We start from the raw sequence: 26,947 nt of genomic DNA, 5'->3' as shown, positions 1-26,947 counted from the left end.
CCTGTGGGTTAAGCCGCTGCCTTCGGCTCAGGTCATGATCTCAGGGCCCTGGGATCGAGCCCCACATCGGGCTCTCTGCTCAGCAGGGAGCCTGCTTCCCTCTCTCTCTCTCTGCCTGCCTCTCCGTCTACTTGTGATTTCTCTGTCAAATAAATAAATAAAATCTTTAAAAAAAAAAAAAAGAATTACAGTCCAAGCCAGTTCATAATCCATATAAAGAAGTTTTCTTTCCATTAACAATTAACCCATCCATCAGTTAACTTTCTCATAAGAGTAGTTAGAAAATAAGTCATTGAACTAACCTTGACTGAGGGCCAGCTATGTACCAGACACAGTGGTAGGTGCTGGATATAGCAAATTAAATGAGACATAGTCCCTGCTTAAGGAGTATAGACTCATCATACAATTACACTACCTTAATCTGTGCTAAAATGGAAATAGGCAGCTTCTTCTCTTCCCATAAGGCACAGCTCAGAACGACTTGGGATTACTTCTAAAAATCAAATCAGGGACGCCTGGGTGGCTCAGTTGGTTGGACAACTGCTTTCGGCTCAGGTCATGATCCCGGAGTCCCAGGATCGAGTCCCGCATCAGGCTCCCAGCTCCACAGGGAGTCTGCTTCTCCCTCTGACCTTCTCCTTGCTCATGCTCTCTCTCACTGTCTCTCTCTCAAATAAATAAATAAAATCTTTAATAAAAAAAATAAAAAATAAAATAAAATAAAAATCAAATCAGTAGACTATACTATGTGGGTTAAAGCCAATTCTAGAGAGGACACCCTCCCCCCAATTCATGTGAAATAGCCAGATTCTCCCCTCCACATCCAAACATTGATTAGTGAATTTCAACAACTCCCGCTATCCACGGAATATGAAATGCCTGCTCCAGTGAGCTTTAATTCCTTATCTTATTAAGTATTTTCTCTGTACCAGGCCCTGTATAATCTCTCTGAAGCCAAATCTACTTTAATCGTCCTAAAACTCGACATTATAGGTATTTTAACCTTATTGTATATATGCCAAGACCAAAACCCAAGAAGAAAAGCAGAAATCCCAAACAGTAAGAGACTCAGCATTCACACCCTTTGTTGACATCGAAGTCCACACGCCACACGATGTGCAAGAATGTCCGTCATTTAAAACTAGCCTGAGGTTAACCTAACTTTTCAGATTATGGGAGACGCCCCCCTATTTCACTGGTTTTTTTTTTTTTTTCTTCTTCTTGTAGTCTCCTTTCCCAGGAGGAGAAATTCACAAAATTTACCTCGAGCATTGGGAGATTTAGTATAAGAACACACACAGAAACAAGGGAAATAGAGGTACAGCCCATTGAAGCTGAGAAAGAGTGAGCAACGGGACACCCCCTTGTCTTGAATTCTTAGTCAAAACTTCACCAATGATCATTTTCAGCGTAATCATACATAGTATATTCTCCTTTCTCTGATTTTCAGACTCTTAAAGATAATATCATTGCTCTCAACTGCGAACTATAGATGGATAGCTAGATGGATAGGTAGATAATCAGAGCGATCGATACCCAGATAGAGCCGTAGTTTAAGATCTTCAAAAGAGGAAATCTGATTGGCAACTAGCCGCCATTATCTCTGCACGGCCGGCAGATTGTTTGCCTCTGAGCCTACTACCCGTAGTCAGATCAACATGAGGATGACTCTTCTGTACTCATGTACGGAACTTTCTAGGAGGGCTTCCTTAGCCCTGGGTTGTGAGGTTGGGGAAAGAGCTGTGGGGCGGCAGGCACCATGACGGAGGCTGTCCTGGCCATTATCTCAACGACGTTTGTCATTGCTAAATCTTGTTTTAGCCGTCTCCTCTGTTTGCTGTGCCAGGAGCACATTGAGGTCAAAGGCTGTTGTATCTTCCCTTCACCCGGATTCTGCTCTCTTTGCCTCTTTCCGTCCATATCTCCGAACTAAGAGTACAACGCAGAGGCCTTGCTGACATCTAATAAGCATGAACTAATGAATCAAAAAAACCCACAGCCACCTGCTCCCTGGGTCTTAAGGGAAAATATAGGGCTTGAGCTGAATATGTGGTCGTTCCCTTTCTTGTTAATTTCCCAAGCTCCTCTGTGGGTCATACTCTCTGCGCCACTGGGGTGACACAAACATGACAGATGGCACTCTCATGCCCAAGGAGTTTATTCTGCAACCCAGGAGGGGCTATATTTTTTCCTATAAAAACTCTTATAAATCTTATAAATCACTCTTGTGCATTTGGTGCAGGAATATTGTGACACGAGAAAGAGAAATGCTGTTCCATCCACATAAGCAGTAGCAATGTGTGGGTGGTAAGTTTTAGATGCCGATAGATCCGTGAATCCTAAATATTAATCCATTTGGAGATTTTGATGTATATATACAACATTAATCAGTAGAGTTTTGGCCTTTCTGTAAAATGAAGATTTTAATCTGATGGAAGAATATATATTTAAGTCGAAGAATTAAAAATTTCATATATCAAATTCACTTTAATGTTAAATTTAAACTGTTGTGATTACCTAAGGAAAATGACTATAACTATAAAAGAACTAAACAAACACTTATACATTTATCAATAAATTGATAGGGTAGAAAAAAGCTACTAAGATGAGTATGAGATAACCAAGAAAAAAAAGTCAGCATTAAAAAGGCATCTAATACAAGTTGGAAAGAAAATGATAAATCAGTATAGAAAACATCAAGAGAATGATGCTTATTAGAAAGTTAATCAGTCTTCAGCATACTAGCTATGTGGAAATCTCATATCTTTGAGTAGTAAAGAAAAATTGCGAACTCTTTTCTTCTTCTGTATGGTTTTTTAAAGTTTTCTGTTATTGCAAATGATGCATAGTCGTCATATGGATAAAAGGTTAAAAGGCCATCTCTAATCATCTTTAGTTCATAAATATATTTATATCATAATCATAACTTTTTAAACTTAATAACATGTCATTAGAATCATTTAGTGAAATTATAAGTTCTCTTACAATATTTTGAAGTTCCATAATAAAACCAAAGATGCTGTCATCTTTGATCCAGAAGAAACCCGGGATCATCTAATCTCTTTAGATGACTGTGAGCCCTTTCTTGACCACTTTGGTCACTGGGAAATCATCGATTTGCCAGGAAATCCTTGCATTTGCTTGCATGCTCTAATTATGAAAAGTCTTACTCTGAATTTTATTCACCTCCTTTAACTTCTCCCCAGAAGAGCACTGGGCTTGGCATGCATTTCAAGTTTTCCCATCCTTTAGTGGCATAGCCTAACTAAATCATGTTTACTCTACTCTACTTTTATATGGACTTGATCTATAAAATCAGGCTAATACTCTTTGCCCCATATTCCTCATCGGCTTGTTAGAAGATTCAAGTCAGAAAATACTTGTGAAAATGACAATACGCTTAAAGCATCTATGAATGATAAACATAATCCCTCTTTCATATATATTATTTGCAAATTGTTACCATGTTTACCTCAAGTCCCTTCTGCAAGACAAACTGCCCAATTCTCTTCATCATCTCCTATAAATTATAATATCCAAGACCACTATCTTAGGGACTCTTCTGGATACATGCCAGCTTGTGAATGTCTCCCATAAAAGGCGCCATATGAGCTAAACAGGTGACCCTGATGTGGCTGAATGCGTGGAAAACGAAATAGGATTGTTCTGCTGTTACTACGCCAGACAGATTACTCTGGTGTCTTCTGAGATGAAGAGTTTTTCTTATTACCACCACCTATGTTATTTATGAGAGCTAATTTAATTGCAGCATTTGAGAAATATCTTTGAAGAAAACCTTTTTTAAAAGTAGCAAAATGATCAAAAGAATAAAACATAGAAAAACAAATACTAATAATTTATTTTCTCTAAGTCGCATGACTAATTGGGTATAAGAGATATATGCTTCCATGAATGAAGGAAAGAAGGCTTGAATCATCACCTAAAACAAAGTTTAAGATTTATCTGTGATTTTAAGCGATCCATGATTTTATTTTAAGGTCTTTTCAGGAATATAACGTGCAACAGTGATCCCCCCAAATAACAAGCAGAAAACATAACAACCTGCTTGATTTTATCAGTCGCGTCTCTCGTTTTGGAAAGGCAACTCTAAGAAAGTACAAATTATTGGCAGCATATTAGAACCTACCATCATCTGTCCTGGGATACCGTGTAAAATAACTATTTACCAAGTTGGTCAGATGATTTCAAGAATTGTTAGCTCGTCTATGCAAAGGCACATGGGAATGCAAACCTGCTATAATAACACTTCCCTTCTCTTCGGATTGAATACTCTGTATAGAATAGTAATCTCAAAAAGGTAAGAAGGAAAGCAGTTATCCAATCTCCCAGCTCTGCCTGCTGTCTACCTTCATGACACAGGCAACTTTATCCTTCTCTGACTTTGCTTCTCCACCTGGAAAATCTGGAAAATCTTACCTATGACTCCTTTCTTTCTAGGACTGTTGAGACCTTTAGAAGAAATAAGCTTCACACATTCAAAGATTTATGTCAGTGTTGTTGTTGGTTTTTTGTTTTTTTTTTTTAACTGCTTACTTGAAGAAAGGGAATGGATTCGAGTTGTAAAAGTTATTTGGAAGTTGGATTGTTGTTGGTAGAAACCAATGTGGCCAAATGTGGTTTTGTTTTGTATTTCTTTTGTCAATTTCTGAAACCTGAAACCAGGTTGGCCCATTCCAAAAAATGAGGCTTCTTGGAACATGTCCAAGTAAGAAAAGCAAGCAGGTAGTTTGTTTGGTGACAGTGAATTCCAAAAACTAATTTTTGTTTCCTGTGACTTTACAACAAAAGGTGTTAGGAGCTGGGCTGAAACCAGGACATCAAATACCAAACTAGTAGACAGAAGGCATAACACTGGGGGGAAATTTTCCAATCAAAACCCAAAATACAGCTCAGTGATTTCAGAAGCAATGTTTCTCGTCAAGAAGAACCGTCATTAAAATTTAAATAGGCACAAGTGAAAATGATTTAGGGGTGATGGCCGCTAAGGGAGGGTCTGTTTTAGAAAACACAGGGAAGTTTTATTTTATGCTTAACTTCCCCCAGTCAGGTTTGTCAGATCTCAGAAGAGAAATTGGGGGGGGGGGGGGTCATTCTCAGCTGAGCATTTAGCACTCTTGACCTACACAGACTGAAAATTTTAATCCAGGCAACTTTTTCAGCAGAGTCTCACCAGCTTTCTTTGGCCAGTGAATCCCACTAAGTGAGTGTCTTCAGACCATCAGTGCAGACAAGACCCCCAAATTTAACAACAACAACAAAATGCAGGCGCACACAGGCGTCCCCGGAGCCTTCCGATGAGACACCGGGAGCCCACGCAGCCCAGGGATTGGTCTGGCGCCATCGCTCCGTGTTCACTGGAGGCTGTCAAGTCTGATTTGCATTAGAAACCTCTGTATTCAATAAACAGAAATAAGGATAATGACCAAAGCGCTATTTGGAACAGAAAACAAACTCAAGCAATGAGTGTTTTCCACTGAATTCATTCAAGATTTTAGCCGTGGAGCTCTCACTTCGGTGATGGGGCTCAGCTTGCCTTTAATGTCATTGGCCTCAGTTACTCAAAACAAAAGGGGCCTGATGGGTGCGTGTGTGTGCGCGCGCGTGTGTGTGTGCGCGCGTGTGTGTCCGCACACACACGGGCTTTGTACGTCCCTCACATTCAGACCCATCCCCCAAGGGAGGAGACCTGAGGGGAGTGCGCGGGTTTTGCGGGCCCGGGGATGGAGGTTCCCCCACGTAAGCAGGGCGGCTCGGGGGAAGTCCGCTCGCAGCCGCGCTCCCGCCACCGCAGCGCCGCGCAGCCAGCCTGCAGCCGGCGGAGGAGACTCCCCGCGAGCGAGGGCTCGGCGCGGGGCCGCGACGCCTGCGGGGCCGAGCGAGGCCCGGCGGGGGCGGGGGCGCGGCGCGTGTCCTCGGCTCGGCGCGCGGAGCCAATAGGAAGCCCGGGCCGCGCCGAGACCCGGGCGCAGCGCCGCGCGGAGGCACAGCCCAGCCCCGGCCGGTGCACAGCCGCCAGCCGCAGCCCCGCGCGCCCCGCGCCGCCCCCCGCCCGCGCGCGCCCCCGCAGGCGCGTCCGCGGGAGCCCGGCCGCCGGCCCCCGAAGGCGGCAGACGCAGAGCCGGCGCGCAGCCCGCGGGGCGCTCTGTGGCTCGCCGGACAGGGCCCCGAGGACGAGGCTCCCATCGCGTCACTGCAGGTACGTCGCGACCGCGGGGCGCGGACACGGCTCCCCGTTCCTGCCTCCGCGGGGCACTTAGAAGTCCCTGGCGCCGCTGCTTCCTCGGCGGGTCCCCGCCGAGAGCGGCGAGGGCGCGTCCCGGGTCCCCCCGAGGGAGAAGCGGTTGACGCGCGTTCGGAGGGCGCGGGGTCCGGCCACCCACGCGGGTCCCCGCGGCTGCGACGGGGCCGTCCGACTCGCTCGGCGTCCGCGTCTCTGCAGCCGCGCCGGGCTCTGCGCGCTGTCACGCTGCCCCCGGCCGGTCCCGGGGACCCCGTCGTGGCTGAGACCGCGGCGAGGCGGACGCGGCTGGTTGTTGGGAAGCGCGCTCCGAGCAGTCCCCACCGCCCCCGCGGGTCGGGACCCTCCTCCGAGGAGCAGGAGCGCGCGCGGACGGAGCACGGGTTTGAGCCTAAAAGCGCGGCCGGCGTGGGCCGCGCTCGGGAGTGGGAACAGCGCCGTGTCGCGTCGCTGTGGCCGGAGACCGAGGAGGGAGGACGGGGTGTCTCGGTGAAATGGTCAGCGACCCCTGCTGTGTGCCTGATTTACCCGGGCATCGTCTTCGGAGGTGAACGTGCGTCGGTGTTGTGCACCGTCCGGTGGGAAGAATTCCGAGACCTCCCGGATCGCTACACTAAAAAGTCATGAACTTGGAACCGTGTCGTAGGTGGGATCTTGGGAGGACGTGCCCATCTGGGGCTTGATTTTATTTGATACTAAAATCCGTAGATGCCTGGCCATGTCCTGGCCTGTCTTTATTCATTTTATTTTGAGACGTGAATTTAGTAAAAATAAATAAATTTAAAATATATATATATATATATATATATATATATATATATATATGACCATGTTTGATTTCAGATTTTGAAGATGGTTACATAACTTTTTTTTTCCTGTTGATTACTTGTGATTAAATTAGCATTGCCTAATGAGTTCAGCCTTTGCCTTGGAAAAGCCAGTGGGGACTGAGTGGAGGCTGAGTTAGAAGATTAGCCTTGCTTTGGACGATCCTCAAACAGCTGGCATAGAGCTGCCCTGAATCCCCGAATAAGAGCTTTTCCTGCAGTGAAGGACTCTGGTTCCACGAGAGAACCGCCCTATAGCAGGTGCAGGGCTGGTAGAGGATGTTCTCTTACTAGAGAACAAGAGAACTTGAGTATGTTCTCGCTCTTCTCGGTGGATTCTGGGTGGAACATATTCAAACCCTGCACTGTTCCCCATTCTGTCATGCCTGGACTGTAGGGTACCCCTGATCCAAGACATGTGCCTGCCCAAAGTAGATAAGGCAGATGTAAGAAAGGTATTTGTTTTACATATCACAATGGAGAATTTACACTGACCTGTTTTTTTAAATCAAATTAATCTTTGTCATTAAGGAAAAGGCATGCTTAGCTCGACCATGGAGGCTTGAAAACTGTTCATAGGGTTGCCCAATGCCAAGTTCGAATGATATAAGGGGGTATTTTTGAAACCATGTCAAAGAAGAGACATGGCAAGTGAGTATTTTATTTTGCAGAGAGCATTTTGATTTTATATGAATATTTTTCTCTTTTTACATCACAAAGGAAACTGTCAGGAATTTACCTATTTCAATAAACACTAATTAACTGACCCCACTCAATTTTATTTGCAGTTAAAAGTGTAGTTTTGTGTCACTATACACATTTTTCAATCTAAAAGTATAATATCTGCAATACACGGAGACCCGTTGCCTTTTGCCATCCAAGCTCAAGAGCAGTTTTGGGCATGTCAGTAGTGACTGTAAATGTGAGGCTGAATATGTATACTTACACACTTTGTCTGGACTAAGAGCTTTTCAAAGATAAATGTAAACCGTGCTTTGATTACTCATTGTTTCGTGCTATCACTCTTCGCTGGGAGAAGTAATCGAAAGTTCATTCCCTCTGTGTTTTAGGATAGCGGGCTAGAGCTTTAGATACCATCAAGTTATAAGTTTGGTAAAGTTTAAACAAGGTACTTGCCTTGAAATCTCTTTAAAGTAAACAACAACTCCTTAGTCCTCTTCTTCTAAAGCAAAGGAATGGAATTAGGCTTCCAGTCTGGGCGCCCGAGTTCTTATTGATATGGAGAGGACTGGCCGGCCTAGGTCAAGGACAAACACCAAACACCAAAACACCAAACACCGAGAGGCTGCCGAGGCACACAAGAGATCAGACCAGCCACGTCCTGCCAGGTTGCAAGCGCTTTGTCAGTATCAGGGTCCACTAAGTATTTAGGAGAAAGTGGTGAATTAGAGCAACTGCCTGGGCCAAGTATTGGGCTTAAAACAAGTCATACAGAGAGCCAGCAAATAAGACAAATTGTTTCGAAGGGGAAATACACGGTTATAAACTTGGCCTCTGGTGCTGTCTACTCCTGTGTTTGCTTAGCTGTTTCTCTTCCTACCCCAGAGTTCTCTTTTCTCTAAACTGGACACACTGACCTAATCATGTGTAGAATGAATTTTGAGCGCAAGTCAGGCTAAAGTATGGTCCTCAAGTCCCTAGTCTAAATACAGGTATTTCCCACAGCCACCACTTCTGGGTGGAGATATGTCTTTGACTGGCCAGCTGGTCTGTAGGGCCCAGCTCACGCGGACCACTGATGTGCAGAGCAGAGTCCCAGAGCCACGTGGCCTTAAGAGGGTGATGAACAGGGAGAGGGTCAAAGCACCGAGAGTGTGGGGGGGAGAGGGCATAAAGATTGTCATCCTGAAATAGGAACCCAAGAGTCAAAGGCTTAATAATGAGTGTGTTTCCTCAAATAAGCTTCCGGTATAAACTTTCAGTGTGATTTCCTGAATATTTTAAACAAACTCTCATGTGTACACATGGACCTTGCACCCAGGTATGGGATGAAAATAAATACATGGGGTGTGCTGTTAACACTCACCAGGAGAGGGCAGCGTGCAAACTGTAAAAAGTGACGTCTCCTCTCGACCAGGGGTTCTCCGATCTCCAAAATAGCTAAACCTGTCTCCCTAACAGTAGGCACGGTCTTCCCTTTGGAAAAGCAGAATCGAGAGCCTTACTTAATACGGGATACACCGTTCAGAAAGATTTGTTTCTACTTTTGCCCCCAGAGTTGGAGCCGCCCGGCAAGAACAGGAAAGCAGCCTATTTAAGAGAGAATTCAACTTCTCTGTCTGAATTAGCTTCATTCTTTTTGAAGCAGTCCAAGTGGTCTTTATCTTGACTCTGCCAGGAGAGGGGTAGGAGAAAGGGAGGTAGAATACAGAGGGAAAAAAGAGAGAGAATGGGGTTTTTTTGCGTTGGTTCTCGAGGGGAAGTTTTTATGAGCTGCTTTCTCTGTACACCTTGTCATTGTTTCAAGCATGTCTCAAAGGCAGGTTCAGGGCCACCTTGTAAATTGACAGTCAGTAGTGTCTCTAGTGAATTTGGTTTCAAAACAGGAGAGCTAGAATAGCTTTTTGGGGGGGGGGGGGGGAGTCTAAGACTTGTGCTATAAAAAAAAATAAATAAAATAAGGATTCTACATCTACTGCTTAGAATCTCAGAATCTCCGAGATGGTCAGACCTAATCCCTACTACACCTAGTCCAGCCTTTGAAAAACTCAAGGCTGATAAGCCTCACACTGTTCTTACTTTCACAGATCAGCCATATTCTAGGAACAAACTATAAATGTGCACAGGAGAGAAATAATCACTCTTCAAGTGGGCGACCTGGAGCTGGCGGCGAGAATCCCTGCACGCTTCATTCTGATTGAGCTACGTCGGGGATTTTAGCTTCAGGAACACCCTTGTCTCTGCCACAATTTGTGCCGTCACATTCCACACACAGCTTTGCTGCTAAATATGAAGGCTGTTTAGAATGCAGCTCAGAGGGGGCTTTAAAAACAAAGTCTCTGCTAGGAGGCGTGGTGTCCTTGAATCAAAGCAGGAGGTTTTTTCAAGGACAAAGTCAAGATGTCTCAGTGTCTGGGAAGAAAGGGAGGTCACTGCGTGTCTCCCCCATTCTCGGCCAGATTAGCCTCTGCAGCACTCCCGTGTACTGTCTGGAATGACGCAGTGCCCCAGTGCTGCTGAGGGAGCTTGGGTAAAGGGGGTAACATTCGTCCAGGGTCATCGTAGAACCCAGCACAGTGCCGCAATAGTGGGGCGTCAGCCACAAGGGAGGGAGAGGCAAACCCTAGAGGCTGAGAAGCTGCATTGCTGTTTCTCAGTTTTTGATGTAGCCCTTCCCAGCTCCTTCAGTCAGAGAAACTCTGGATTCCATCTCTTTTTTCTAGATTACTTTGTAATAAAGGAATCCCATGGCTGAAGGATAAATCTGTTTGAAGGCACTTACCTGTTTGAGAGGCAAAGCAGGGTAAGTAAGATTGTAGGCTGCTGGCGAATACAGTAACCCTCAGGAGAAGACACACCTGAGGGTTTGTTCCAGGAAGAAAACATTTCCGGATTGTGAAGGCAAGGGAATTTGAGACAAAGGAAATACATGACTTAATGAAAAAATTCTCCCCAAAGAGGGTTTTTGAAGGCTATGACACCAAGAACACAAAAATTCACAAACATGACTTTTGTGGTATGGATTAGTAGTAGTTCCAAGCTAAAATCCTCCACTCTTGTAATTTATTTAAACATCGAGAGAGGGAAAAAAAATAGAACACACTGAGCAGGGGAACACTTGACTAGCTCATGTGAAATGCTAAGCTGAGTTGACTTTGCCTAGAACAAATACCATCTGCGTTCACAATGATCCCACCTGGTTCTATAGTTGGGACTCTAAAAGCTGAAGGAGGCTCATCTTATCACCTATGGGAAACTTGCCACCTCCCTCTGCTTTCGTGCAATTACAACACACACCCTGGATAATGCATTATATTTTCTAATTATAGTAGCACTGTTTCAGGCAAGTCGATAGATGTGTGATATTGTACTTACAGTTAATAAAAGCCCAGCAGGTCTATAATGAGATTTCATTGCCACTTGCTTTTTCTAGGAATCTAAATTTCATCCAGTTTTCAAGCTATCTTTAATTTTCCCTTACTGATCATTTTACAAATTAAGATTCATCTAACACTTGTTAAGGGCTGAACACATGCCAGATTATACTAAACACGTTCCTGCATAATATATAATTTAACCGTTACATGAACTCGGAGGATTTATCTTCTGCAAGTTTTATTAAGGCATTGATTATAACCAGGACATTTGAAAGCTAAAAACATAACCATTTATGCAAGCATTCATTCAATAGGTAGCTGTTGAGCTTCTTTGAACAGCAGTAACAAAAGCAACAGTAACAAAATGATCTGGTTATTATTGCTAGATGATCCTTTGCATTTTGTTTCCACATACATTGTTGCACTTAATTCCTGGATCAGCCAGTTCCTCACACATGTGTAAACAACAAGCAAACATCTTTCTACAGCACCAACTCCTCACTTCGCGATTGAAACTATGTATGTGGAAATAATCTTGCCTGACTGTTGATTGAAGTCTGTGGTCATAGGAGTGTCTTATTTGATAAACAGATGAAAAATAGTCACCCTCAAGCCCACTACTGGAGAGAAAAAATAGGTTGTGTCTATTTTAACCCCTTTGCTGAGGACGTGTTCATGTCTCAGGGCCACATCCTCTGGCCGGCAGACAGCACCCCTCATTGTAGCTCGTTAAATATGTGCAGCAATACAGAAATGTGTAGCTTCAGGTATATATATCTGCCTCCTAGACGTCAACTTGACAAATGATATGGAAATGTGAGATATCTCACTTCTGTGAATTCAGAGAATGTAAACTTTGGAGAAAACAGACAATAGCAGACAATGGCATCACAGTGTTTCAGAAGGCCAAATGATATTAAGACCCCTTTGACCTAGGAGGGTTATCTGGTTATTATTAAAACTTATCAAGTTAGGAAAATGAGAGGACCAGGTTTGCACCTGTTCCTGTTTTTCACATTGGGAGTGTGGCCTTAAGGAGAGCCTACGATCTCTTGAGCTCACTCTTTAAAAACAGAAATGGAAGTGGATCACTGTATTTCTTTCCAGGCCTAAACATCAGTTCTACATGCTTCCTTCTGTGACCACAGCTGACATTCCTTGAAGGATGACTGTTTTTCAAGTCTTTTATAGGTATCATCTAAGCTTTATCAAAAGCCTAATATTCTTGTTATTATCCCCACCTTACAGGTGAGATATCAAAGACTTAGGGGGATTAACACAGCTTTCAATTGCGAACTAGGATTCACACCCTTCCCCACCTTGCCCATTGTATGTTGCACCTTCATTCACTTATCTATAGTATGTGGAGAGGATTCTGTGTGCAAGGTGTTGTGCAAGCTTATGGGGATAATCATGAAGAGCTCAAATAAGTAGGAAAGACAAAGAATATTCTAGCAACTCTAAGGGTATTTGCTGAGTATGGTAATACAGGAGGCTTTGCAAATCTATGGTATTATTTTGCCTTGTTAACAAAACCATTTGACAGTTTAAGTCTACTGATTGGAAGAGCTCAACTCTTTTCTTTGTATCATTTTGGATAGTTCTCCCCCTCCAAGATAGCGGGGTGTTAGTCTTCCTTGTATAATTATTTTTGTCATATGTTTACATCTTTCACTAAATTTTAAATTTCCCTTGAGGACAGAAGCCATTTCTTATTCATCTTTTGGTTCCCCAGCACAGAATTGATGCTTAATGAATTTTACCTCTGCTGATCTCCTGCTATGTCTAATTTATGGCTAGCAGCAGAGACTCCTGTTTATCTGCGAAAAGGTGCAGTCTTCAAGAGCTTTAAATAGGGAATCCTGGGTGGCTCAGTGGGTTAAGCCTCTGCCTTCAGCTCAGGTCATGATCTCTGGGACCTGGGATTGAGCTCCGGGTTGGGCTCTCTGCTCAGTGGGGAGCCTGCTTCTCTCTCTGTCTGCCTCTCAGCCTACTTGTGCTCTCTGTCTGTCAAATAAATAAATAACATTTTTTTTTAAGGCTTTAAATACACACATTCGGTGTAGGCTAAACAAATGATAAACTCAGTCATTCATCTGGGAGGAAAGAAAACTTTTTTTTTCCTTTTTCCTTTGTGTTCCTGATCCCTTGTGTAACACATTAAAGTTTAAAATGATCATTTCAGTAGGAAAATCAAGCCATCATTAAAAGTCAGTTAATCCTCTTTTTAAACAACTTACTGCTTTGACTTTAAAATACTTAATCAACCATTTTGACAGATTTTTCTTACCCAAGTGAGAGATCACTTCATCATTAGAGGGTGCCAAGGTGTCCCTCCAAGTTTATCCTTCCTTCCTTTGGGGATGTGTGGGCTGGTCATAACACACTGGAATGCTTGCTAACTTTCCGGGCGCTGTGCTTTCATTTGGAAATTAACAAACTCTAACTCATGCAGAGAAAGCGATAAGGTTACCAAAGATTCTGGAAACAGTGTCGGGTTTGAATCGGAAGGCTTAATTTAGGAGAAGCAGGAGAGTTCAAGAGGACCGATTTGCTCTGTGTGGCTGCAAAAAGCAGATTTTTAAAAATCTCTGTGAAAAAATTCTTCACAGAGAGTTCTTTCTCTGTGGGGTTAGTCTGTGACAATTCTGGGGTAATCTATGACAATTCAGGGGAGTCTATGAATTTGGGTGGTAAAAAATGGCATCTTTGTCTCTACTGCCCTGAAACTGAAATTTCCCTTTCCCTTTAGCTCTGAACGTCAGCAGCAGACCCCAGCAGTATTAGCAGAACCATCGCCTTGTCACCAAGAGAAATCAGAGCTATTTTCATACTACACCACAGTTGATACAAATGTTTCAAAATATCTCTTACACCTACTACTTCAAAATTATGGTGCTTATGATACCTACTTCTAGATCTTAGTATTAACATGTAAGGAAGACCACATAAATCTATATCACACTTTTAAAAAAATATGTTAGTATATATATATTTTTTTATATTTCTACACACATATTTATATATATACACACATACGTGTGTGTGTGCGTGCGCGCACGTATACACACACACATACATAGTTCCCTATTAAGAATATACATTTCTGGGGGAGCCTTGGTGGCTCAGTTGGTTGAAGGTCTGACTCTTGATTTCAGCTCAGGTGACGATCTCAGGGTCATCAGACTGCTTACGATTCTCTTTCTTGTTCTCCCTCTGTCCCTCCCTGCTCATTCTCTCTCTTTCTCTCTCTAAAAAAAGAGAGTATGCACTTCTGACCTTAGAAACATGATCCTGAAAAGGAGCTTTACTAGACCAAAAGGACGTCCGTGCGGGAAAAAATCTAAAACTCCTCAGTCTAGAGGGTGGTAAATTTGGCTTCTTAGATGGCAAATGTTCTGTCAGCTGAAGTTGCCCCAAATGGAACAGGCCACCCTGGGAGCCCAGGAAGCTTGTGCTGGTGCGGGGCGGGGCAGCGGTGGGGACGGATCTCAGTTGCGGGGAGTCCTACATCAGATACGGGGTCGGGCATGATGCCAGCACCCAACACTGAGGCTACGTGGTCAAGAGCAAGAGACAAAGGGAAGTCCATTGCTTTCCTCAATTTCGGTTTGCAAGGCTCTGAGCCTGCTGGCTTCAATAAGGAGAAAGAGACAAGAGTCCTTCAGTGGTGCACACCATGCCACATATCTTGGTGTTTGTTTCTAGGTTAGTCTCAAACATCAGTAAGTACTTGTGACTGGGGTGGCTGAGGGCCACCGTTACCGATCAGGTCTGGCTAGTGTCCTGAAAAGTCAGAGACTCACCGCTTGGGGTTCCTAGGTACAAAAACCCAGGCTGGATTGTAACTGTGCTTCCATTTCTGGCCTCCGCTCCTGTGCTGTGAGATATCTCAGGAGCCATGCATTGGCTTCTTGATGTCTCCAATCCAAGAGACTTCATGTCTGGCAAACAAATCGGTGGATGCCCCTGTAGAGGTCACTGCTGTTGCAGAACCAGTGGTCCCATTTTTTAAAAATAAATTAAGGAAGAAAATATGAGAAAGAATATTTCTGATTTTACTCGATATAAGTATCCTCATGGGATGGGCTCTCAGAGAGCATAGTTCTGGATCACTGAGTAGCCAAGTAAAAACCTCAGAGAATTCTGTTCTTGGCGAAATGAGAAAATTCTCTTCAATTGAACTCAATGGAAATGTTGACAGCAAAGACCTTTCAGGGTGGCTGGGGCCTTGGTGGTCTCTGGTATCTTTTTGGGAGGTAAAGCATTTTATTCAGGATTTGGTCAAACTGAGGAGAAGTTCTCCCTCACAGGGATGCCAAGGTGTTCCTATACATGCAGAGCTCATTCTTCCAACCTTACAGACTTTGGGAAGGTGGGGCTCATGCTGGAAGGCAGAGTTGGGAGGGGACAGGAAGGACCTACCACGCAACTACTGTGCATTTTAGGTATTTGAACATACAATTCATCATCAAGTTTTTATAAAAACTTTTTGCAGTAAGTGCTGCTGTCCACATTTCACTGACAAAAAACTGAAGTTTACTGAGCTTCAGTAAATTTCCTAACTTCACACAGCCGCTCAGTGGCTCAGTAAGCATCATTCCGAGAGCTTAAGAACTCCAAATACAAGTCACTGCCTTTTCACTACAACAAAGCTTGAAAACACTGCCTTTGTCTTCCATAATTTTGGTTCTGTTGCCTCGCAGTGATGCAGGGTTCATGCTAGAGAAAGAGATAAGAGTCTAGGTATGTTGTGTTGGGAGAATATCAAACAGAGAGGAAGTGTTTGTTCACTTCTAGTTTAAAGCATGAACTTTGGAGTCGGATAAACCTGGCTCCGTTCCTATCTGAGAGCATTGTTTCTTAGAAGCAGTAATCCTCATCTAAAATCTCATAGTACGGTTTTAAGAATTATATGAAATAATGGTGTCATTCCAGGCACAAAAAGCAGTTCTCGTTATTATCTGCGTATTTATTTAGCAGCCTTTTAACATTAGTGGGTAAAAAACAGAGGTCTTCAGAATGGATATCAGTGAATATTTAGTAAAAGAACAGTGCATTGCTGTGAATGCCTTGGAATTAGAAGCTCGAATCCAATTTTATGAACTGAGCAAGTAAAACATTTGAGTCTGAAGTTTCTCTTTTAAATGTAATAATTATTTAGAAGAGTTCATTAAACACTCTCCCTGGAACCATTGATTCTTTTGACAAATATTTACGGATCCAGAGCTGGAAATGGCAGAATATCAAAAGACGGATCATCTTTTCAAGGAGCTTATAGCCAACGGGGAAGATAAAACATATGTGTCAATAATGAGCACACCAGATGAAAACTGGATAAAATTGGTGATGAGGCAAACAAACGAGGGGACAGAGGCATTGGAGGAGTGAGAAGTTATTTCCGTTGAAGAACTTTCGATGCTCCAGGAAGGCCTGGACACACCATGCCATGTGCCACTTTGGATTATTTCCTGTCTGTTTTCTCCAGCCGATGACCTGTGTTCTGTATCACTCTCTTCTGGCTCGTTGAGTTTTAGAGATACAAAGTAGCAATTTATTTAACCTTCTCATTTCACACAGAGGGAACTGATAGCTCAGAAAGCTGTGTGCCTTGTAGAACTAGACGTGGAACCCGGTTCCCTGTCTCCCAATCTATTCCTCTTCCTACCACACCATGCCCGCCAGTGGGCCTCCACCAGGAAGCTAAGCCTAAATCAACAGTACACAAAGTGCTGCAGGAGGTTTCACAAAGGTCCAAGGTGCAGGCTGCAGGATGTGTGCCCCAGCGGGGCAGAGACCATTTTGCTTTGGGGACAGTAGAAGGATTTTGTATAAATGCCATGTAGTCTGTTGTTGTTTAATTTGGATGAACTTTTCTCCTGCTCTCTGCAATACCAGATAATCCTAGAGCTTGCACTCCCCAAGGCTGAGGTCCATTGAAATAGTCCCAGTCATTTTTGGAAGGTCCAGCAGTGCCTTCAAATCACATCATGAACAAATGGAAAATGGAATGAAGTGGTAAGAGGAGGAAAGTCACTTTGCATTCTCCTTCCCAGGCCACCAAGTGTCATAGTGCTTTTCGGCTTATTAAAATAATAACGGTGACTTTCCCTGCCCTCTGTTTGGACCAAGGATGGATCTTTTTTTGTGATCTATGCAGTCAGGTTTTTCCACATCCCCGGCAACCGGTGTTTTCTCTAGTTCAAATGCCCTAGTTAGACAGGTTTACTTGGTCACACTTAGAATGACTTTAACCGACAAATGCAGCCTCTGGACAGGATTTGGGAAAAGAAAAGAGCTGGTGTCACACTCCATCCAGAATTTTCCCCCTCCTGTTTGTCAGAGGAAGGGTGCTCTCTGGAGGAACACTTTCTTCTCTTCCTCAGCCAGCTCATTTGGCTCAGTGCTCCTTCTCGCTGCTCGCTCCTTTAATTTTTGGAAACAGACATGCGCGGAACCAGACAGCCCCCCTGGGACAAGCCGCCCAGCAAATAGTGGGCACCTCCCTCCTGCATGGCTGTTCCTACCCATGGTGCCCCTAGATGACTCTGAGGGTCAGCAAGAGACAGATTTCTCTCTGTGGGAGAAGAACTGTCCCTTGCACAGCCAGGAAGATGTTTTACTCCAGGAGAGAAAGCCGCAGGAAGCAGGGCATAGTCCAAGCAGGGTATGTCCGAGGCTGGAAAGCCGTCCTTCCTGGTTACTTCATTCATGACTGCTGCCCTACTCCAGCTGAGTTTACATGCCATTGACCTCAAGTAATTGGGCTGGGGAAGATGAAACAACTAACTCTTCATGAAGCTTCTTTTTATCCAAATTTGGAGCAAAACTCGTGAACTCTATTCTTGGGGTTGAATGAGACAACATTGCTGAAGGCTTGTGTCTGAATAGGCACCATATGGATTTGTGCAAAGGGAAGCAAATAATCCTCAGTTGTAAAAATATCTCTGGTCTTCCTAAGGGTGATAGGCACCCACATGTTTCTGTCAGGTGGTTTTGCTATAAACAATTATTCTTGGACTAATAGGAAAATTTCCTTTTATAGTGATTGTACGTTTTCCCAGATTATCAGTGTAGCATGCAAAATCCCACAACTTCAGAAACTCCAAAGATCAAAGTCAGAGAGGCCAGTGAAGTCATTAGACTCACCACCCACCAGAACAATAGTTTGGCTACCAGAGAGCCCCTTTGCTGACAACAAGAAAGTGTGCTCTCACAATTGCCAAACTGCACTGTGAAAACTGATATGCATTCCTAATTCCTGCATTTGATATTCCTGTTGTTTCTCGATGGCAGTAAAACTCAGATTGTCTCCATATGATTAAAACATTGGCCAGCTGAGGTTTTGGGGCCGTTCAGTCAATATTAACGGCTGCGGTGTTGAACTGATTTTCTGTTTCAAGCGACAGCCAAGACTATCAAGTAAACCCAAAAATATTTATTAGGGCAGCTTCTGAATATATAGGCTGTGGCTCATGACACAGACTCAATAATCTCATTAAAGGACGGGAAAAGATTTTTTTCCCATCTGTGTAAACCCCATCGGTAGTTGGCCTGTGGTGTAGGTGCATTGGAAATGTCTTTGGAATGCGTGAAAAAAATGAGTAACTTAGAGTGTGTAGATTGGAAAGTAAGGACCTGTAGCTGTTGAAATATAAAAAAGAACTCACAGATAATGTTAACAAATTGACCATCCATTTAGCAGTTTAGCCTTGTTTTGTCAAGGTTCTGATTTATATACAATCAAGCATTCCTGAGTGTTTACTGTGTGGCAGGCTCTAGAGTCTAGAGAAGGATGAAGATCCGGTCCTGCCCTCCAGCAGCTCCCCGTCCGGCAGGGGAGACAAGCACTAGGCAGGTAACAGATAACCGCAACAATGGCAACGTGACTCGCTAGTTTTGCTTTGTAGAGGCTGTAAAGCACACGTCACACCGGAGGAGACCGTGACCCTGACCGTGAGCTCATTACGCAAAGCGGTTCACAGCCCGCATACATCATCTCTTCCGTGGTTTCATTTCTTGGTTTTGGTTTTGTGGTTTTTTGGTTTTGTTTTCGTCCTTGTGACAGGACAATAGACCTGCTGTGCAACATTTTCCTGGTCCCTTGGACTACTAGTAAAATGCAAACAGTCTATGGCATCTACAATGTCCTGTTGGCTCGCTGGCCTGTGGCTTAGGAGGCTCCTCCGTCCGGGCACTCAGGACACTCTGGCTTCTGGGTTTTGCTGCACACCAGAGACAGTGGTCTCATTCCTGGCTTTTTCCAAAAGGTTCGTAGCCACGATCATAAAAAAGGATTACTGGAATCCCAGCAAGTCACATTCAGGTGTAGCTCTTTGGAAAAACATGATCTGAAGAAGGCAGTGTGCCTCGGTAGAGCAGTAACACTCCTTGTTTCTGTTTTCCGTTCTGGCGTTGGCCGGGTTTTAGCTCACGACAAAGAATGGCACGGCCGGCTTGTCGTTCCCAGCCCTTGCTGACTTGTGTACGGGCCGGATGCAGGATGGAGAAGTGAATACCAGAAGGCCAGATCCTTTTTGTTTTTCTCCCGAAGTACGCACAAGGAGATAACCAAATGTTTGTTTTTCTGTCAGAGCATAAGTTTGGGTACATCTACGTGCCTGGAGGCAGCTGAACGAGAATCCTGTTTCATAACAGGGGCTTACGTGGAGTGATCTAAACGGCTCTCCACAGCCCAAATGACATTAAACATGAATTCAGTCACCTTGTTTTATCGGGGTGTGGGGGGGTGTGCACACAAATGACCACAGTAAGTAGCAGTGGGGGACCAGAAAGGTCAAGGCATTTCTCTGTAGTTTTGCATTTCCTTAGCTGCCCCTGGAAAAATGCAATGGATTTCAAACCTTGACTAAGTTTCCCTTCCATAAGAGATATCATATAAAATGACTGATTCAATTCAGGATTCCACCTCATGTTTAAACAAGCAAGATATCCATGTCCCAAAGGAATTCAGAAATGCCAATGATTCACTAATAATGACAAGAAAAATAATTTCTGTCATTCAGTGAGCCCATCTATAGTGGAATAATCTAATTATAACTGTTACTAGAGAAGGCCACACCTCATTTAGAACTTACCATATTCCAAGGACTGGAGTCAATCTTTTTACATGCATTCAAGCCCAAATAACAGTCCTGAGAAAAGCACTGTTATCTCTGTTCTCCAGAACTCTGAGAGTCGAGTTTATTTCCCCTTGAGCAAAAGTTAGACCCCCCTGCCGCCCCCGTCTGTCTACTTCCAAAGCTCTAACTCCTAACCCGCATGCAAGATTTTGACCTTCACATATTATTAGGTATTTTACAAAGACAATCCTGTTAATTTTGAATGCAACCTTAGAGTCAAGTCTTATTATTATTCCTTTCATACACATGGAGACCCAGAGCCCCAATGCCAACAGCAAAGAGCCAGAATTCAGACCCAACTAGGCCTGACTCCAAAGCCCTTGCTTTCCATCGACTCAGTGCACTGCCTCCAGAAGTGTTCCAGGACGCTCTCCTCATTCGCGGGTTGCCTTTCTTCCCAGTGGGTTTTCTGGTGCCTGAAATTCCCTTAATAGGAAATAACACCTTTCATTCCACAACTTGGAAGCTGACTTGGAAAGAAAAACACTGCTGGGGTATTTGAAGATTGACCAAAGAACTCTGGGTTGTCAAGGCCTGTATACAGGTGCACGGGGGGAGGGGGACAAAGGAAAAAGGGTGTGTGGGGAGGGTCTGAGGGCACGACACAGAGGACTAAATAAATTAAGAAAAGGAGCCTGAGGATTAATGAGGAAAGCAACTACTTCACCGTTTTTCTAAGGGCTAGGTCAGGGAACCGCATTGCTTAGTATTAAACAAACAAACAAACAGAAAACTCTGAACTAGGTTTTCTTTTTTTAATTTCACTGTAGCATTCCCTGAAAATACTATTCACAAGTAGATATGAGGCCAAAGAGCACCTATACCCTTAACTTGGGTTTTTCTCGGATCTTGATCTTATATCTTGTTTTCGGTTTATTATTAAATTCTCTAAAGTTCTACTCACATAGGGTTATCCCACCTCTAATCCTAAATGGCAGAAAAAATTTCTCAGTCCAGTATTCCTATCTTCCTAGACTCGTATCCAAAATTCTACCCTATTTATTTCCCCCCAAAAGGAAAATAGTGTCCCAGTTTTTATTCATTTATTGTTTTATCAGCTCTTTATTGAACATTTTCTCTGTATGAAGGATTTCAACCCTAGACAGCAACTGACCAACTGCTCCCCATGTCAAAAATTGCATGTGGGGGCGCCTGGGTGGCTCAGCCGGTTAAGCATCTGCTTCGGCTCAGGTCATGATCCCAGGGTCCCGAGACTTGAGCCCCGCGTCGGCATCCCTTGCTCAGCAGGGGAGTCTGCTTCTCCCTCTTCCGCTCCCTCTGCCCCTGCTCGTGTACTCTCTCACTCACTCTCTCAATAAATAAAATCTTTAAAAGAAAGTAGCTGTGTTTTGCACAGCAAGGAGCTTAATTTCTGGCCATAAAACTGATGAGACACCTCTCAAAACTAGGGTGACCATAAAATTTATTGTCTAAACCAGACACTTCCCAGAGGGTGCTATTAATAATCCTGCTGGGACAACAGGCAGAAGGCAGGCCACTGCACGGCAAACAGGGGCATGAAGAACAGGGGTCCGGCCCCTCCCAGGACGTAACCCCTTCAGGAGGGCACAGTCCTGGGAGACCACATAGGATGCTGAAAGCAATCACGTATATTTATCGGTGAGCACGAAGAATGCTCTGTGTGCTAAGGCAGGGCTTGCCACTATTAAGGATTCACTGATGAGCCTCACAGTCTAGTGAAAAAAGACTCGTACCCGACTTGAGTTTGTAACAGTAGCAGCGCTAACCGACATGCACTGAGAACTGTCCACATGACCTACGATGGACTTTTTTGTTCATTATCTCATGTAGTCCACGCTCTGTCCCATGAACTGAGTGGTATTTATTCTGGGTTTTCCAGTCGGGACACTGAGACTCAGCAGGGAGGGCGTGTCCAAGATTTGTCACACACAACTGGTGGAAGCAGGGTTCAGGCCTCGATGTGTGCAGGTTCCAGGCCTGGGCTCATGGCCACCATGCTTTGCTTCTTCCCTGTGGAGGACACTGAGACACGTCACAGCGAAGACAGGAGCCGGGTGACCCTGGAGCACAAAGAAGGCTCCCACCACTTCCTGTGAGGCATGTGGGCCACTTGAGGAGGAGAATGTTACAGAGGAGGTAGCATTTGAGATGGGCCTTGATGAAAACCGAGAATTCCATCAGGATGTGAAGGAGTGGGATGGAGACACTCCAGGCAAAGGTCCAGGGGAGTAAATTTCTCCCCAAAGCACCAGGTATAAAGGGCAGGGACAGAACCTGGGTCTTCGAAGTACTTGTCTCTGCAGCACAGAGGAGGAGAGGGCCTAAAGGTGACAGGAGCTTGAAGGCACATAGGCCTATGATTGTAGGCAGAGTTGTGCTTTAGGATCAAGATCCCTGTTAGGGCCAGAGCTGGATAAGAACCTTGGTGCCCGTTCTGCCCTAAGCTCTTCCTTTCACTTGACAAATTCACTCCAAAACTTTTTTTTTTTTTTTTTTTAAGATTTTCCTTATTTATTTGGCAGAGAGAGACACAGCGAGATACAAGCAGGGGGAGTGGGAGAGGGAGAAGCAGGCTTTCCACCAAGCAGGGAGCCCGATGTGGGGCTGGATCCCAGGACCCCGGGATCATGACCTGTGCTGAAGACAGACGCTTAATAACTGAGCCACCCAGACACCCCTTGACTACAAATCTAATGTTGTTGCTGGAAAGTAGTTTCCATCACATTTCAGAATTCTGATACACTCCCTGTTATGCATTAAATCAAAGAATAAATCAAGAATCGAAAGACATGCTCCTGGATTGGAAGAATAAATATTGTGAAAATGTCTATGCTACCTAAAGCAATCTACACATTTAATGCAATTCCTATCAAAGTACCATCCATCTTTTTCAAAGAAATGGAACAAATAATTCTAAAATTTATATGGAACCAGAAAAGACCTCGAATAGCCAAAGGGATATTGAAAAAGAAAGCCAACGTTGGTGGCATCACAATTCCGGACTTCAAGCTCTATTACAAAGCTGTCATCATCAAGACAGCATGGTACTGGCACAAAAACAGACACATAGATCAATGGAACAGAATAGAGAGCCCAGAAATAGACCCTCAACTCTATGGTCAACTAATCTTCGACAAAGCAGGAAAGAATGTCCAATGGAAAAAAGACAGCCTCTTCAATAAATGGTGCTGGGAAAATTGGACAGCCACATGCAGAAAAATGAAACTGGACCATTTCCTTACACCACACACAAAAATAGACTCAAAATGGATGAAGGACCTCAATGTGCAAAAGGAATCCATCAAAATCCTTGAGGAGAACACGGGCAGCAACCTCTTCGACCTCAGCCGCAGCAACATCTTCCTAGGAACAACGCAAAAGGCAAGGGAAGCAAGGGCAAAAATGAACTATTGGGATTTCATCAAGATCAAAAGCTTTTGCACAGCAAAGGAAACAGTTAACAAAATCAAAAGACAACTGACAGAATGGGAGAAGATATTTGCAAACGACATATCAGATAAAGGACTAGTGTCCAGAATCTATAAAGAACTTAGCAAACTCAACACCCAAAGAACAAATAATCCAATCAAGAAATGGGCAGAAGACATGAACAGACATTTCTGCAAAGAAGACATCCAGATGGCCAACAGACACATGAAAAAGTGCTCCATATCACTCGGCATCCGGGAAATACAAATCAAAACCACAATGAGATATCACCTCACACCGGTCAGAATGGCTAAAATCAACAAGTCAGGAAATGACAGATGCTGGTGAGGATGCGGAGAAAGGGGAACCCTCCTACACTGTTGGTGGGAATGCAAGCTGGTGCAGCCACTCTGGAAAACAGCATGGAGGTTCCTCAAAATGTTGAAAATAGAACTGCCCTATGACCCAGCAATTGCACTACTGGGTATTTACCCTAAAGATACAAACGTAGTGATCCAAAGGGGCACATGCACCCGAATGTTTATAGCAGCAATGTCCACAATAGCCAAACTATGGAAAGAACCTAGATGTCCATCAACAGATGAATGGATCAAGAAGATGTGGTATATATACACAATGGAATACTATGCAGCCATCAAAAGAAATGAAATCTTGCCATTTGCGACAACATGGATGGAACTAGAGCGTATCATGCTTAGCGAAATAAGTCAAGCAGAGAAAGACAACTATCATATGATCTCCCTGATATGAGGAAGTGGTGATGCAACATGGGTGCTTAAGTGGGTAGGAGAAGAATCAATGAAACAAGATGGGATTGGGAGGGAGACAAACCATAAGTGACTCTTAATCTCACAAAACAAACTGAGGGTTGCTGGGGGGAGGGGGTTTGGGAGAAGGGGGGGGGATTATGGACATTGGGGAGGGTATGTGCTTTGGTGAGCGCTGTGAGGTGTGTAAACCTGGTGATTCACAGACCTGTACCCCTGGGGATAAAAATATATGTTTATTAAAAAAAAATTAAAAAAAAAAAAAAGAATCGAAAGACTTCAAGAAACCCTATTTGTCAGGTGACATCCAGTGTTGGAGAGCCACCTATGTGAATTTTGAAAGTAATTGAAATGTACCATTTTAATGGCCATTTTTTTGAGTTAAAATATTTTTTTCCTGATGGAACTATTTCCAAAAAGTGGCATTTATTTTCCGGCACTATTCAATGTGACATACGAAGGGTGATGAAACTCTCTTCTGTAAAACCGCTGTCATCCTGGAGAACCTCTGTTGTCCTCTAGGCCCTCATTTTGTATTAGGATCCATATTTATTTATATTGATTTAATAAGCAGCTATAGAGTAGGGGAGGGGCAAAGGGAGTGGGAGAGGAGAAGCAGACTCCCCACTGAGCACGTAACCCCACATGGGGCTCGATCCTAGGACTCCGAGATCATGACCTGAGCTGAGATCAAGCGTCAAACACTTAACTGACTGAGCCACACAGACACCCCGATGCTATGGTTTCTTACTCCTTACGCCTCACCGTGGTGAATTTGCTTTACTAGCAACAGCAAACCAAACAACAGAGCTTATGACAGTTCAGTATGAAATGGAAGGACCCAAGCTCGTGGAGAAGATGGTACAGGTAGAGGATGGTCTTTTAAAAACTGCTGGCGATTTTGTGCATGACTTTTGTGCCACCCATTTTTGTTGCCCGGAGGTTATTTTGACTGGGTTTCCCGGCCTTGACCGTGTTCAGAGGTGTCAGATGTGTTTAGGGAATGAGGAGCCACTTGAATAGTACAACTCTAGGAAATACAAGCTTGTAACTTCCCTTTAGAACCATGGATGCTGACCTTCAGCACAATCTTGGCCAGTTTATATAAGCATGTTCTTTGGGCTCTTGTGACTCTGAAGTGGTGAGAATGAGTTGTATGATATTCGTGGAACTATGGCAAGAAATCGTATGTTTGGAGAGGAAGACGTTCCACGTGATGAATGAGGGTAGAGCTTCCTTCCAAATACCCACAAGGCCACCGTATCGTGGTCTCTCATGGCCTCCATCAGCACAGTTAAAATACTTTGAAAACTAATAATCTCTTTCCACATGAACTCGGTTTAGGAACAGTGTCTTACAGTTCTGATTGCATTTCACCCGAGAAATCATAGGACGTGTTAATTAATACTCTTTTCCTCAGCTTCCAGATGAAATTGAACTTTAGAAGTAGTCTCAAATCAGCCCTACCAACCTTTATCCATTGCTTTTTGTTTGTTTGTTTGATGCATTTTGTCTCCCAAAGCCAGGAAGGAGTGTCTCTCAGCTGTAGCCTCAGCGTTTATAATTCTTCCAGTTGTAGCCCGGAGTAGAGGCTCCAATCACAGAATTTTATATCCTTGAAACAAGACTGTAAAATTTTATAGCCAATTGTAGAACCATGGTCTGAAAAACCTATTCAGACATTTCAAATATGAACTTCATCATATGGTAGAATTAAGAGTCATTTATTTTCTATCAAAAGCATCATAAACAGCTCCATACCTCGTAGTAAATCAGGAAACCAGATTGCCAGGGAAGGTACTGGGCCTACTAGTTTGGCTGCTGGAGCGGTTTCAAAAGCTGCTGGATGACCTCCAAAGGCCCCTTCCACTTCAAAAAACTCCCTTTCTTTTCAGCAAGTCATGACTTATGACCGGGTCTTGGGCAACTCAATCCATGGCCATCTGCAAAAAAGCAATCCATTTCCAGATCATTAGGAAAATTACCAAGCCTCGCACTTAGTTGAAACCACGTCCAGAAAATGCTGGAGGTGGGAAATGAGGGGAAGAAGGAACAAATGTCCTGGAAGGAAATTCCACCTAGAAACGATGCTTTGGCAAACATGAGTAAGGACGGCCAAAATTGTAAGATATTCTGCACACTTGAACCAGCATGTTCCGTAGCCCTCAATACAGACCTCCATAATCAGAGGCTGAACACCTGATTTAGGTATATCTCTAAGCAATGGAATGTCTTTCCAGTTTTCTAACAACATGAATCCTACTTCATTCAGTTTATTCATTCAACAAACTTTTCTTCGCTTCTTGTGTATGTTGGTCACTCTGCCACGGTCAGGCCATATCCTGAAGACTATGACTGTGTGATCCATAAAGAAGAAGCCAGGGGGGGGCGCCTGGGTGGCTCAGTGGGTTAAAGCTTCTGCCTTTGGCTCAGGTCATGATCTCAGGGTCCTGGGATCGAG

General features: G+C 43.9%; 1 protein-coding gene across 2 annotated transcripts in view; it reads left to right on the top strand.

Moving 5' to 3' along the window:
- The first annotated feature begins 6,102 nt into the window (after nt 1-6,102).
- The window catches only part of GREM2 (gremlin 2, DAN family BMP antagonist), a 108,313-nt gene continuing 87,468 nt past the window's right edge, over nt 6,103-26,947 (top strand). For both annotated transcript variants that reach the window (XM_059412487.1, XM_059412488.1), the window contains exon 1: nt 6,103-6,217. The gene's annotated coding sequence lies outside the window, so the exon portion shown is untranslated. The remainder of the gene's footprint in view (nt 6,218-26,947) is intronic.

Source organism: Mustela nigripes, chromosome 10 (genome assembly GCF_022355385.1).
Source record: "Mustela nigripes isolate SB6536 chromosome 10, MUSNIG.SB6536, whole genome shotgun sequence".
Taxonomy (NCBI): domain Eukaryota; kingdom Metazoa; phylum Chordata; class Mammalia; order Carnivora; family Mustelidae; genus Mustela; species Mustela nigripes.
Note: the sequence above shows the minus strand (reverse complement) of the source record. Positions and strands in the feature narration are given on the sequence as shown.